Genomic DNA, 14,777 nt, shown 5'->3' on the forward strand with positions numbered 1-14,777 from the left:
AGGAGTACAGCATTAGGGGAGTGAAGTATGTGGGCTGGGTTGTAACAGCACAGTAGTGAGGTGGGGTAGGAGAGGGAAAGGTGAATTATTATTATTATTATTATTTTTATTATATTTGTTGAGCACTTACTATGTGCCCAACTGTTCTAAGCTCTGGGGTAGATACAAGGTGAGCCCACGTGGGGCTCACAGTCTTCACCCCCATTTTACAGATGAGGTAACTGAGGCACAGAGATGTGAAGTGACTTGCCCAATGTCCCACAGCAGACAAGTGGCGGAGCCGGGATTAGAGCCCACGTCCTCTGACTCCCAAGCCCGCATTCTTTCCACGGAACCACGCTGCTTCTCTGTGAGGGTTTTAAAGCCAGTGGTAAGGAGTTTCTGTTTGTTGTGGAGGTGGAGGTAACCACTGAAGGTCTTGAGGAGAGGGGAAAGATGAAAGTAAGTATCAAGTAAGTATCTGCCTCAAGTAGAAAAATAATCCAGGTAGCAGAGTGAACTGTGGACTAGAGTGGGAGAGACAGGAGGGTGGAGGTCATCAAGGAGGTTGATACAGTGATCCAGGTGGGATAGGATAAGTGATTGGATTAATGTGGTAGCAGTTTGGATGGAGACGGAAGGGCGGATTTTAGCCATGTCGTGAAGGTCAAACCGGCAGGATTTAGTGACGGATTGAACATTCATTCAATCGTATTTATTGAGCACTTACTGTGTGCAGAGCACTGTACTAAGCCCTTGGGAAGTACAAGTTGGCAACATATAGAGACGGTCCCTACTCAACAACGGGCTACAAAGCGCTTGGAAGAGTGCAGTAAAATAGAATTGGCAGACAACGTTTCCTGTCCCCAGAGAGTTTACAGTCTAGAGGGGAGACAGACATTAATAGAAATAAATAATTTACAATATGTAATTTAAAGATATGTTCATTAAGTGCCGTGGGTTTGAAGGTGGGGTGAATATCAAATACCCAAACCTCACAAATCCAAGTGCATGCTCTGCACATAGTAAGCGCTTAACAAATGCCATTATTATTATTATACAGACGTGGAAGGGAGAGGGAACTGGGACAAAGAGGGCTTAATCAGGGAAGGCCTCTTGGAGGAGATGTGATCTCCAGGATTTTCTCCCCGAGTACATTATTTCATTATCTCTTCCCCTTCTCAGTTCATCAGCAGTATTTAGAGAGGGCCCGCTGTGGTGGGGTGGGGGGTGGACACTCCACAGGATTTGGGGAGGTGGCAGAGGAGGGACAAGCCACATTTCATTCTCCAAAGAGCATCCGATTAAATGGGTCAACCCTGGCAACCATCCAGATGAGGAAACTGAGGTAACGAGAAGCCAAGTGATGAGTTGGGGGGGAAAGGAAGTGGCACCCAGACCCAGCTTGTTAGCCAAATGGTGGCTGACAGCCAGGAATTAATCTCCCAGGACCCAGCTTGAGAATCTGGCCTAATGATGCCTTAGCCACTTGGCGCTGAGTGACAAGGACTTCAGAATAATAAGATTTCTTCATTATCAACCAAGCCAGCGCCCCAGAGCCCCAGACCGCTTATTGGAAGCTCTGACAATTAAAGATCAAGCCTCCCAGAGCTCATCAGCATTTCCTGTCAATAATGAGAATTCATCACAGGGCACATTCCATTAGGACCAACTAATGGAACTAAGTCATTAAACTAGCCGTTGGTCCTTTCTGGAGCTCGGCCGAGGAGAGGGCGTGAACACCCCCTGGGTGGCGATTTGGCGGAGGAAAAGGTGGACGGCCACTGGCTTTACTATGCATCAGTCACAGGCCTTTTTTTTGCTCCATTCTGGACCAAAGACTTCAAGTTTGGCCCAGAAGAGAAACAGCATGGCTCAGTGGAAAGAGTCCGGGCTCTGGAGTCAGAGGTCATGGGTTCAAGTCCCGGCTCCGCCAACTGTCAGCTGTGTGACTTTGGGCAAGTCACTTAATTTCTCTGTGCCTCAGTTACCTCATCTGTAAAATGGGGATTAAAATTGTGAGCACTCCTCCCCACCGCCCCGGGACAACCTGATCACTTTGTAACCTCCCCAGTCCTTAGAACAGTGCTTTGTACATAGTAAGCACTTAATAAATGCTATCATTATTATTAGTAGTAGTAGTAGTAAGCATTTAACAAATACCATCATTATTATTATTATTAAGTTGGTTCCTCAACAAATACCATCATTATTATTATTAGTAGTAGTAAGCGTTTAACAAATACCATCATTATTATTATTATTATTATTATTAAGTAGGTTCCTCAGCCCCAGAATTTGCAGGAGTAAGGAACACAGGGAGCAAAATGTCATGCCAGGAAATCAGTCAATCAGTCAATCTGTGGAATTTATTTATTTATTCAAGGCACTTAAAAACACTTACTATGTGCCAGGCGCTGTTCTAAGCACTGGGGCAGATACAAGCTAATCAGGTTGGACACAGTCCCTGTGGAGTCTTAATCGCCACTTTACAGAAGAGGTATCTGAGGCACAGAGAAGTGAAGTGAATTGTCCAAGGTCACACAACAGACAAGTGGTCGAGCCAGGATTAGAACCCAGGTCCTTCTAACTCCCAGGCCCCTGCTCTTTCCCTTAGGCCATGCTGCTTCTCCATCGAGCCCTTGACTATTGAGTAGGGAATGCTAACCGTGTGCATATCATCGCATTAAGTGCTTGGGACAGTGCAGTACAATGCTGTTACTAAACACACTCCACACCCACAAGGAGCTTAGCCTAGAGGGAAATAAAGCGAGAGAGCAGCCCCTTCTGAAAATACCGATGTAAAACCTTTCTTATTCTGGCATAAAAATAATATGTGCATGTGGGAGGGCGGGGGAAAAAAGGGACAGAGGACACTTTGACCAAGCCCAATGCTATGACTGGGTCAGACCCAATCAGCTAAGGGTTCTGACTCTAACAGTGGCAACAGGACATTTGGAAGGAGCGCAGAATGACTGCTTTCCTAGACCCCCATCCTCACGGTGAGGGGAAGAAGAATGAAGAATGAACTGGGAAGGGGAGAAGCTTAGAGACAGGGAGGTTACTAACTACACACAGGAGGTGCTCAATAAACAGTACTGAGAAGCAGCGTGGCTCCATGGAAAGAGCCCGTGCTTTGGAGTCAGAGGTCATGGGTTCAAATCCCGGCTCCACCAATTGTCAGCTGTGTGACTTTGAGCAAGTCACTTAACTTTTCCGTGCCTCAGTTACCTCATCCGTAAAATGGGAATGAAGACCGTAAGCCCCCCCAGCCCCATGGGACAACCTGATCACCTTGTAACTTCCCTCATGCTTAGAACAGTGCTTTGCACATAGTAAGCACTTAATAAATGCCATTATTATTATTATTATCATTATTATTACTGATTGATTGGTAGTTTCCCAAGCGCTTAGAACAGTGTTCTGCACACAGTGAGTGCTCAATAAAAACAACTGAATGAATGAATGAGGGCCATGACACCCCTGAAACAGAAGTGACTATCCGGCTACTTCTCCTTTGGTCCGTTTCACTTCTGATTCAGCAGTGGTGTGGTTGGGGTCTGTCTGGGCCGGGTTAGGCCAGGTTGGTCTGCATGGTTAGAGTCATGGAGTTGCTGTTGCCTTTCTAGCTGCATCAGCAGCTGGGCTGGAGTTAAAAATAATTGCGGTACTTGTTAAGGCTTCCTATGTGCCAAGCAATGTTCTAAGCGCTGGGGTAGATACAAATCAATCGGGTTGGACACAGTCCCTGTCCCACATGTAAAATCCTCATTTTTTGGATGAGGTAACTGAGGCCCAGAGAATAATAATCATAATCATAATCATAATAATAATGGCATTTGTTAAGCGCTTACTATGTCAAAGCACTGTTCTAAGCGCTGGGGAGGATACAAGGTGATCAGGTTGTCCCACGTGGGGCTCACAGCCTTCATCCCCATTTTACAGATGAGGTAAGTGAGGCACAGAGAAGTTAAGTGACTTGCCCAAAGTCACACGGCGGACAATTGACGGAGCTGGGATTTGAACCCATGACCTCTGACTCCCAAGCCCGTGCTCTTTCCACTGAGCCCCGCTGCTTCAAGTGAAGTGACTTGTCCAAGGTCACACAGCAGACGAGAGGCAGAGCTGGGACCAGGTCCTTCTCACTCCCAGGCCAGCGCTTTAATCCACTAAGCCGCGAGTTCTTGGCAAAGCAACCTAAAGGTAGAGTGGGAAACTGAAGACTCCAGGAAGTGCCTTCCTTCTTCCTGGAGAGCAGCTAAACCGAGATGTCAGGGATTGAAGAGGGTCAGGCAGGGAACCCCAGTGAGCTGTGGATGTGATTTTTCTCATCCCTATTCTGGGCAATCATCTCTGAAGGGAACATCTGGCCTGAACCTCTGAATGATAGGGAGAGTCTCCAGATGATTTTCTCCATGTAGACCTCCCTTTTGGAGAGTTCTGGATGAGAAACCCAGGTGGCCTTTTTTAAATGATATTTATTTAGGTCTTTCTATAGGCCAGTCACTGTATTAATAGCTGGAGTACAAGATTATCGGATTGGACACAGTCCCTGTCTGTGTTCATTCATTCATTCAATCGTATTTATTGAGCGCTTACTGTGTGCAGAGCACTGTACTAAGCGCTTGGGTAGTACAAGTTGGCAACATATAGAGACGGTCCCTACCCAACAGCGGGCTCACAGTCTAGAAGGGGGAGACAGACAACAAAACAAAACATATAAACCAAATAAAATAACTATGTACAAGTAAAATAAATAAGTAGAGTAATAAATATGTACAAACATATATACATATATACAGGACTCCTGACTTCAGTTCCTGTGTCTTAATGAGGTAACTGAGGCAAAGAGAAGTTAAGGGACTTGCCCAAGGTTTTACAGCAGACAAGTGGCCGAGCTGGAATAAGAACCCAGGTCTTTCTGACTCCCGGGCCCACGCTTTATCCACTAGGCAACGCTGCTCTGGAGCAGTCAAAACACTTTATGAGGGTCAGAGCACTTTGAAAACAGAAGGCTTTATTTCATGGGTAAATCGGGTCCTGAGTGGTGAGGAAATTGATGTCATGCTAAAGAAATCATGTTGTATTGCTCTTTGTGGGGTTTAATAACTGTGTCTGTTAAAACACTATGGGCATGAGTTCATAGCTTAGTCACATATTCCCTTCATTCCTTTCTTCCAAATAACATTCGGACTTCAAATAAGGAACTTTCTAGCATGACATCAATTTCCTCAGCAGTGACCACTTGATTTATACATGAAAAGAATGGCTTCCATTCCCCTTAGATCATCTATGAAATATTTTAGCTCATGTAACATTCTGATTACTTCCTTAGCCTTTGGCTGGGTGGGTAATATGCCCAGGCCATCATCTGCAATGGCGGTGGAAGTGTTTTTTTTATGGTATTTGTTATCTATGTGTTTACTATGTACTAAGCACTGGGGTAGATATAAGGTTATCAGGTTGGACAAAGTCCCTGTCCTACATGGGGCTCACAGTCTTAATTCTCATTTTACAGAAGTCTCCTCCTTCAGACTGTAAGCTTGTTGTGGGCAGGGAATGCATCTGTTTATTGTTACATTGTACTCTTCCAAGCACTTAGTACAGTGCTTTGCAGTAAGCTCTCAATAAACCTGATTGAATGAATGAATAAAAATGAGGTAACTGAGGCATAGAGAAGGTCAAACAGCAGACAAGTAGCAGAGCCGCTAAAAGAACCCAGGTCTTTCTGATTCACAGGTCAATGCTCTATCTAGAACAGTGCTTGGCACATAGTAAACACTTAACAAATACCATTATTATTATTATTATTAATAATAACTTGATCACATTGTATCCCCCCCAGTGCTTAGAACAGTGCTTTGCATGTAATAAGCGCTTAACAAATGCCATTATTATTATTATTATTATTATTATTATTATTGTAGATTTTCCCCCAAACAGCTGCAAGGTGGTATCTGACCTTTTATTATTATTATTACTGTGGCATTTGTTAAGCGCTTCCTATGTGCCAAGCGCTGTTCTAAGCGCTGGTGGGGGATGCAAAGTAATCAGGTTGTCCCACGTGGGGCTCACAGTCTTAATCCCCATTTGACAGATGAGGTAACTGAGGCACAGAGAAGTTAAGTGGCTTGCCCAAGGTCACACAGCAAACAAGTGGCGGAGCTGGGATTAGAACCCGCAACCTCTGACTCCCAAACCTATGCTCTTTCCAATAGGCCACGCTTCTTCACCGGTACAGTGACTGCTTCAGTGTCCTTAATCCTTGGGGTGGGAATCTATTCCACTTGACAAATCACACTTTGGGCACCCCCTAATGCTTTTTTCACCACTGTCCCTGCTACATGACCCTCTCACTTCTCATGGATGAGGCTGGGAACCCAATTTTCAGTCCAGATGTCCATTCTGTTATGCGACTCTTCTAAACCACAGCACTCAGGTTTTTAGGCCTGAAATAAATCTGCTATGACCTGTCTTCTTCAGAACTAAACAGATCGTCCTCCTTCTCCCTACTCCCTCTCCCCACAACTAAGAGCCTCTTTCTCCTGCAGAAGTGACTTAAGGAATTTATGTTGCATCCAGTGTGAGTGGTGTTCAACAACCTTTTTCTGTTTGAGGTGCCTGGAAATTGTAGAACAGACACAAAATGGTTCCACAAGCCAAGAAATGTCAGAAAGTCCAGTGTTGGGGCAACCCATCCGTCATTTATTTATTAATCATATTTATTGAGTGCTTACTGTGTGCAAAGCAAAGTGCTTGAATGGAAGAAAGAAGCTGAGGTCCGTGAACAAGCCAGTCATGGATGACGGGAGATATTTGCTTTGCTAATAATAATAATAATAATAATAATAATAATAATAATAATGGTATTTTTTAAGTGCTTACTATGTGCCAAGCACTATTCTAAGCGCTGGGGTAGATACAAGATATTCAGGTTGTCCCACTTGGGGCTTACAGTCTTAATCCCCATTTTACAGATGAGGGAACTGAGGCCCAGAGAAGTTAAGTGACTTGCCCAAGGTCACACAGCTGACAAGTAGCAGAGCAGGGATTAGAACCCACGACCTCTGGCTCCCAAGCCCGGGCTCTTTCCACTAAGCCATGCTGCTTTTCATTTTCCTTAGTCTCAAGGCAATTAATCTTTCAGCTGACATCCTGCAGAGTGCTCAACTGATGTTCCCCTCCCCGACTACCAGGATAAAAGGTTGATGGATCCAATGGTAGGAACTGACAGCAGCCTGAAGTCTTGTAATAAGAATGTATCTAATTTAGGCCCAGTCCAATTCTTTCTGGTCCCTGAAATGTGGGGCGGTGAGGGTTTGCTCAAGGACTGAGCACCATTGAGTGCAACATCAGTTAGGTTCTGGAATGCGAGAGATGTGGTTTTCCATTGTTGAGAGTGGTTGGGGCTGAGGACGGGGGTCAAGGTTGGGGAGCGGAAGGAGGAGTTCTTTTTACTTTGAAAAATAAATCTTTAACGGAGTTGCTGTTCATGAAGACTGAATAGCACAGTTTCTCTGTGTAAGTAGGGAGCTGAAGCTTTTTTCTGAGCTCTGAAATAAGCATAAGTGAACAGATTAAATTCGATTTCAGACACGGTATTTAGGCCACCGGAGGCTTAGAGCCTATGTACTTAGGGCAGAGATGGGCATCTGATCCCGCTTTGGATTTTCTGATAATCTGGAACCAGATCTCAGGCTGAGTCCCGTTAATCTCAAATAGATTTCTAAGGGATTGTGAGCCAACAGGTGGGCTACCGTGGCCTAGATGTCCTTTGCAAGGTAGCAGCCACGAGGCTCTTTTGTGGAACCTGGAATCTTGGATCTTAGAGATGAATTTTTTTTTTAACCACTAACAACGTAAGTCTAAATCTTTACTCCTGCCTTAAAAGATCCAGTTCCAGAAAGGGTGAGCCTCCTGGACAGGGTGATGATCAGGAGGAAGATTACAAAAGTCTTGTTCCACAAGAAAATTGGCCCAGTCCAGGACCGGAATGGAGAAGCTGCAGGACACAGACATATGTAAAAGCTGTCCTCACAATATCCTTGTACAAAGTCCCTGAAATGGTGATTCATTCTGAAAAAAATGAGAACCTCAAAGACAGTCTTTGAGTCGATTTCATCCATCATTTTGAAGTCCGTCTCGACGCTTCCTTTCTCCCACCGCAGTCCGCTAAAATCAGTCTTAGATTCCTTCATCAGTAAGTGGAGGTGACGGGAGTGGGAGAAAAAGAGAATACATTCATTTACCTCTTCGGAAATCTGAAGCTCGCTATATTCCCAGTTGCCAAATGTCTGCTCCTCATCCTTCCTCCCCAGTTCCTGCTCCTATTGCCCAGCATGGACAAAGTGCATTCTTCTTTCTAGAGAATTAACTTAGAATTTCATCAAGAGGAGTTGTTGATTTCGTCCTGAAACAACAGAATGAATTAACCTTGGGACAAGTTTAATCAATAATTACTGCCAATAACTGAGGCAACTGAATGGTCCCATTCTTAGATTATTTCTTTCCCCCACCTCAGTGGGGAAGGTCCTTCACTTTTTAATGATACGATGCTCCCTTGAGCTATTTTTTTAAATCTCATGAAAAACAATTCCGACCAACAACAGTTGTATAAAGTAATCAGTGTTGCACTACTAACGGCGCAAGGAGTATTTTTAAACAGGTAAATCTTTTCAGGTTGACCTGTCAAAATGCAGTTTAAAGACCCAATGAGCTGTTCAAATGTAGGTCTGAGATTAGCCTGGCTGTTGGAAGGAGAATGAATACTTCTTGATTTGATTATTTATTTCTCCTCCCCTTTTTTATGGTATTTGTTAAACACTATATGCCAGGCCTGTAGTAGGTGCTGGAGTAGATAAAGTTAGTCAGGTTGGACACAGTCTTGTGAGCAAACAAGTGCTCCTGCCTTGTTTGTGCAAGATCTGAGGACTAGACTGTAAGCTCCTTGTGGGCAAGGGGCATGTCTACCAACTATGCCATGTTGTCCTCTCTCAAATACTTTGTTCAGTGCTTTGCACACAGTAAGTGATCAATAAAAACCACTGATTGATTGACTGAGCTTGGAGCTCATCACTACCAACCAGCAAAAGAAAAAACCCAACCTTATGGTTTCATGCTTTCATGCTTCATCCCCATGGTATTTGTTAAATCCCCATGGTATTTGTTAAATCCCCATGGTATTTGTTGAAGTTCTTGCTACATTCCAGGCACTGCAATAACCACTGGGATAGATAAAGGTTGGGCACAGTCCATATCCCTCATGGGCCCCCATCTTAATCCCCATTTTACAGATGGGCTAACTGAGGCACAGGAAGGTTAAAGTGACTTGCCAAAGGTCATACAGCAGACAAGTGGTGGAGCTGGGATTAGAACCCAAGTCCTCCTACTCCCAGGCCTTTGTCTCTTTTCCTAGTGCTCTTTCTGCTAGGCCACAATTGCTTCCTAATTAATGATCTTTTATTAACCCAAGAAGACCAAATCTTCCTTAAATCATACTTCCATCATCATCAAGATATATTTGACCTTCAGAGTCTACCTGAATGTATACTGTCTCACAGAGGTCCTCAGATTCTATAGCTGTGTGATCCCTGGAGAATAAATATTCCCTACATAGTTTCCCACGCTGAGTACACTGATCAATTAACATAACTCTTTGGGGCAGTTTCCTCCTTAAGTTGAATTATACTGTTGTTTGTATAAATAAGTCCCTGAAATACAAACCCAGAAAAGACATTAGGTTTATTTTAAAGCCAAAAGTAAAAAGAAGAATTATAGTCCTGTCCTGCCCAGTCACAAAGGGCAAATTTAATGACCTAACTATCCATGCATCTGCCATCAATTCCTATAAACTAATTTGCTTGTCTCTTAGCTATGCGGGTAAAGGAGAATGGAACGAATTTGACTTTATAACTGAATAAATAGCTGTTGCTGAGAAGATCACAAATGTCCAAAAGTGATTCCTTATTCCCTGGGGAGAGCTGAAATTTTAAAGTGAAGGAGCATCCTTTGAGCATTTTGCTCTTCCTCTACAATTTGGCAATATGCTAATAGATAAATTCATTACTCATCATCCTTTGCCCTAATGGCCAATGTCTGTGTCTAAAGAGATGATGTGTGTATGTGTGTGTGTGTGTGTTTATACATTCCATATAAACAATAAAACTTCACTAATTCAAACTAAGCTAGATTCTGTGCTCTATATGTGGGTGTCTTCCTTTTCCTCTCAGACTCTAACAAGTTCAAAAAAGAGCAAAAAATTGTTACTCATTCAAGTTAGCATGGAAATTCACAAAAGGCCAATCAAGGCCAACTCCTTCAGTTAGGTTGGCTGACCATTTAGTTAAGTAGAAAAGACCCAGTAGAGTATTTCATCCTCCCTCTAGCCTGTAAGCTCATTGTGGGCAGGGAAGCTGTCAACCAACTTGTTTGTACTGTACTCTCTGAAGTACATAGTACAGTGCTCTGCTCATAGTAAGTGCTCAGCAAATGCCATTGATTGATAGTGATAGTAGTGGTAATAACAGTACTTACTGAACTGCCACTCAGTGTAATGCATCATACGAAGTGCTTGGAAAATACAGCAGACACACAGATATGTTTCTTGCTCTCAAGGAGCATACATTCTACTACATTCTACTAGAGGAAGCCTCAACAATTGAGTCACAACATGTCTGCCATTTCGATCAGATCCAGTCACAGAATCTTCCATGACCCCACAGCTCGCCCCAATCCACATCCAACACCTCTGTTTCCCCCGGCAAAATCACATAATTTCCCCTTTATCTGACCATTAGTCAATCAATTAATCAATCGATCAATCTATTGCATTTATTGAGCACTTACTGTGTGCAGAGCTCTGTACTAAGTGCTTGGCAGAGTACAATGTGACGGAGTTGTTAGACACGTTCCCTGATTAGTGGCATAAAGCTACATCCTAGTCCTCGGACTGTTCTTTTCCATAGTGTGAACGATATCTGATATCTTTCTTTACTAATAAAGCCTTCCATTCCTCATTGAAAATCTCTCTCCACCTAAAGCAGGCAGCTCCCAATACTCATGTCTGCTCCCCTCAGAGGAAGAAGTGTGGTCTTGTGGAAAGAACACTGGCCTGAGAATCAGAGAACCTGGGTTCTCATCCCAGCTCTGCCACTTCCCTGCTTTGGGACCTTGGACAAGTCACTTCACTACATCTAGTTTTCTCATCTGTAAAATGGGAATGGGAATTCGATACCCATTCTCCCTCCGACTTAGACTCTGAGATCCATGTGGGACAGGGACTAGGTCTGACCTGCTTATCTTGTACCTACTTCAGTAGTCAGTACAATGCTTGGCACATAATAAGTGCTAAGCAAAATGCAATGATTTATTATTACCCCCCCTACACAAAATGCACTGTTCTTTTGAATGAAAATGAGGTATTTTGTTACACTTATATGTTTTCTCCAAGGCCACCCAGTGCTCTGTCCCCATTTTATATGACATTTATGACAGTGCTTTTGGGTTTAGCCTGAAAGTACCCCGAGGGCAGGGACTGTATCTGTTGAGCTCCTTTTATCTAGCATCATACGTATCCCGTTCCCCAAATGCCTGGTGATGATGAGGAAGAGGAGAAAACTCCCTTCGTGAGGCTTATGCCAACCTGACTCAGCGTTTATATAAGGGGATGGCCATGCTTTCCAATTATTAATCAACCTTCTGGGTCCTGGAAATAATCAAAATGTATTTCTGTTCCTAAAAAGCTGGACTGTTGATACTAAGTCAAGGAAGACATTTTCATAATTGCTCCAATCCTGAGTGCATTAAGTCTAACTGCCTTGGCTTTATACTTGGGCACCAGCTGACGGTGAGAAAATCTATAGAAGTAGGACACATTTCCATACCATGAATATTCAGCATTTGTAATGCAAGAATTATTATTAAATGGCTGAGAAGGAAGACATCCATCTTTTACTATTCATTGTGATTCTGAGCGTTAGCATTCTACATTAATTAAGTCTGACTATGCACCAGAGAGGGCTGCTTTAAGAAAAATATTCCATATTTCATTTTAATGCTATTCAGAAATGAAGACCACCTGACTCTCCTTTCATCTGAGGGTTTCCGTAAGTGCAGGTCTTTGGGCTAGGGTGGGGCAGTCAATGTCTAGCTTTTTGTAATATATAGAGTTTCAGAATGGAAGGGAACGTTTGACAGCCACTGGACAATTTGATTTGAAATGCTCTTTTGCTGGCACATCTTTCGAAGCCTGTCAAAGTGGGAAAGCAAGATTTCGATGTGAAGTAAAATGCAATGCATTTACAGGGATCATAACCACCATCAGAGAGCAAGGAGACCCAGACATGAAGGACTGTAGGTAAGGTGCTCTATAGAGTTCCTTAAAAGACACACTTCCTCTCTCCAGGTACGGAAGTTCTGTACCGCACTAGGCAGAAAAAAATCATCTGGTAGTTAGAGAACATTTTCTAAGTCACTGGGAGGAAGGAGAAATTGTTTCCAGTTGGCAGCAAACACTGAAATAATTCACCCCTCTTTCTTTCTTGCTTTTGGCCCCTTCTGGGTGTCAGGTTTGGGTGAAGACCAGTCCCAGAAAGAAATTGTGTCCCAAAGCTCCCCTTCAGTAGGCTCCTTTGGTCTATGGGATGGCGTCTTCTGAACTTTCTGTGAGCCAGAACCATAGCTAAATCTATATTCTTCTACAATACATTTTCTCAATACTTAGCATAGTGCTTTTTACAAACTAACAGCATGGTGCAATGGATAAACTATAGGCTTGGGAGTCAGAGGACCTGGGTTCTAATCTTGACTCTACTACCTGCCGGCTGTGTCACCTTGGGCAAGTCACTTATCTTCTCTGTGCTTCAGTTCGCTCATCTGTAAAATGGGAATTGAGTGTGAGCCCCATGTGAGACATTCATTCAATTCATTCAATCGTATTTATTGAGCACTTACTGTGTGCAGAGCACTGTACTAAGCGCTTGGGAAGTACAAGTCGGCAGCATATAGAGATGGTCCCTACCCAACAACGGACTCACAGTCTAGAAGGGGGAGAGAGACAACAAAACAAAACGTAGACACGTGTCAAAACTGTCAGAATAAATAGAATTATAGCTATTTGCACATCGTTAACAAAATAAATGGGATAGTAAATATGTACAGGTAAAATAAATACAGTAATAAATCTGTACAAATATATATAAGGGTTTTTGGGGGGGAAGGAGGTGGGGGGGGCGATGGGGAAGGGAGGAGGAGAGGAAAAAGGGGGCTTAGTCTGGGAAGGCCTCCTGGAGGAGGTGAGCTCTCAGTAGGGCTCTTGAGGGAGGAAGAGAGCTAGTTTGGCGGATGTGCAGAGGGAGGGTATTCCAGGCTAGGGGAAGGACGTGGGCCAGGGGTTGACGGCGGGACAGGCGAGAACGAGGTACGGTGAGGAGATTAGCGGCAGAGGAGCGGAGGGTGCAGGCTGGGCTGGAGAAGGAGAGAAGGGAGGTGAGGTAGGAGGGGGTGAGGTGATGGACAGCCTTGAAGCCCAGGGTGAGGAGTTTTTGCTTGAATCACATGTGTCCTATGTGATTAGCTTGTATCTACCCCATTACTTAATACAGTGCCTGGCTCATGGTAAGTACTTGACAAATACCATAAAAAAAGAATAGCAAACCCAAAATGTTAATGAAGGAATATTTAGGGTTAGAGTTAGAGACTGGTGTCAGTGCTCATTTTTGACAATGACCGGACTGACAGCATCTGAACATTGATCAGTTGATTGGTCAAGACTTTTAGGTGACTGACATTTTACTATTAATACTACTACTACTAGAGAAGCAGCGTGGCTCAGTGGAAAAGAGCCCGGGCTTTGGAGTCAGAGGTCATGGGTTCAAATCCCGGCTCCGCCAATTGTCAGCTGTGTGACTTTGGGCAAGTCACTTAACTTCTCTGTGCCTCAGTTACTTACTTCATCTGTAAAATGGGGACTAAGACTGTGAGCTTCACGTGGGACAACCTGATCTCCTTGTAACATCCCCAGCGCTTAGAACAGTGCTTTGCACATAGTAAGCACTTAATGCTATTATTATTATTATTATTACTACTACTATTACTACTACTACTAATATTTGTTAGGTGCTTACTATATACCAGGCACTGTTATAAGTGCATGAGTGGATAGAACCAAGTTAGGTTGGACACAGTCTCTGTCCCACATGGGTTTTACAGTCTTAATCCCCATTTTACAGATGAGATAACTGAGGCACAGAGAAGTGAAATCACTTGCCCACACAGCAGACAAGTGGAGGAGCAGGGACTAGAACCCAGGTCCTTCTGATTCCCCCAGGCCCATGCTCTGTCCACTAGGCCATACTGCATCTCTGTTTTATGATCTGCTCCGTGCTCAGACATTTCCCCATGGTACGGCCCCTGTTCAATTTACACTGAGATTCGCACTGGGGCATTCCTGCTCAGATTTGAACCTGAAACAGATTTTCCCCAACTTGCAGTCTCTCTTGACTCTTTCTTTTCCCTTTTTTAAATGGTACTTGTTACTCGCTTACTAGGTGCCAGGCACTGGGGTAGAGAAGCAGTGTGGCTCAGTGGAAAGGTCCTGGTCTTGGGAGTCAGAGGTCATGGGTTCTAATCCACTTATCAGCTGCGTGACCTGGGCAAGTCACTTAACTTCTCTGTGCCTCAGTTTCCTCATCTGTAAAATGGGCTTGAAGACTGTGAGCCCCACATGGAACAACCCGATTACCTTGTATCTCCTCCAGCACTTAGAAGAGTGCTTGGCACATAGTAAGAATCCTCCCTGA

Source organism: Tachyglossus aculeatus, chromosome 10 (assembly GCF_015852505.1).
Source record: "Tachyglossus aculeatus isolate mTacAcu1 chromosome 10, mTacAcu1.pri, whole genome shotgun sequence".
Classification (NCBI taxonomy): Eukaryota; Metazoa; Chordata; class Mammalia; order Monotremata; family Tachyglossidae; genus Tachyglossus; species Tachyglossus aculeatus.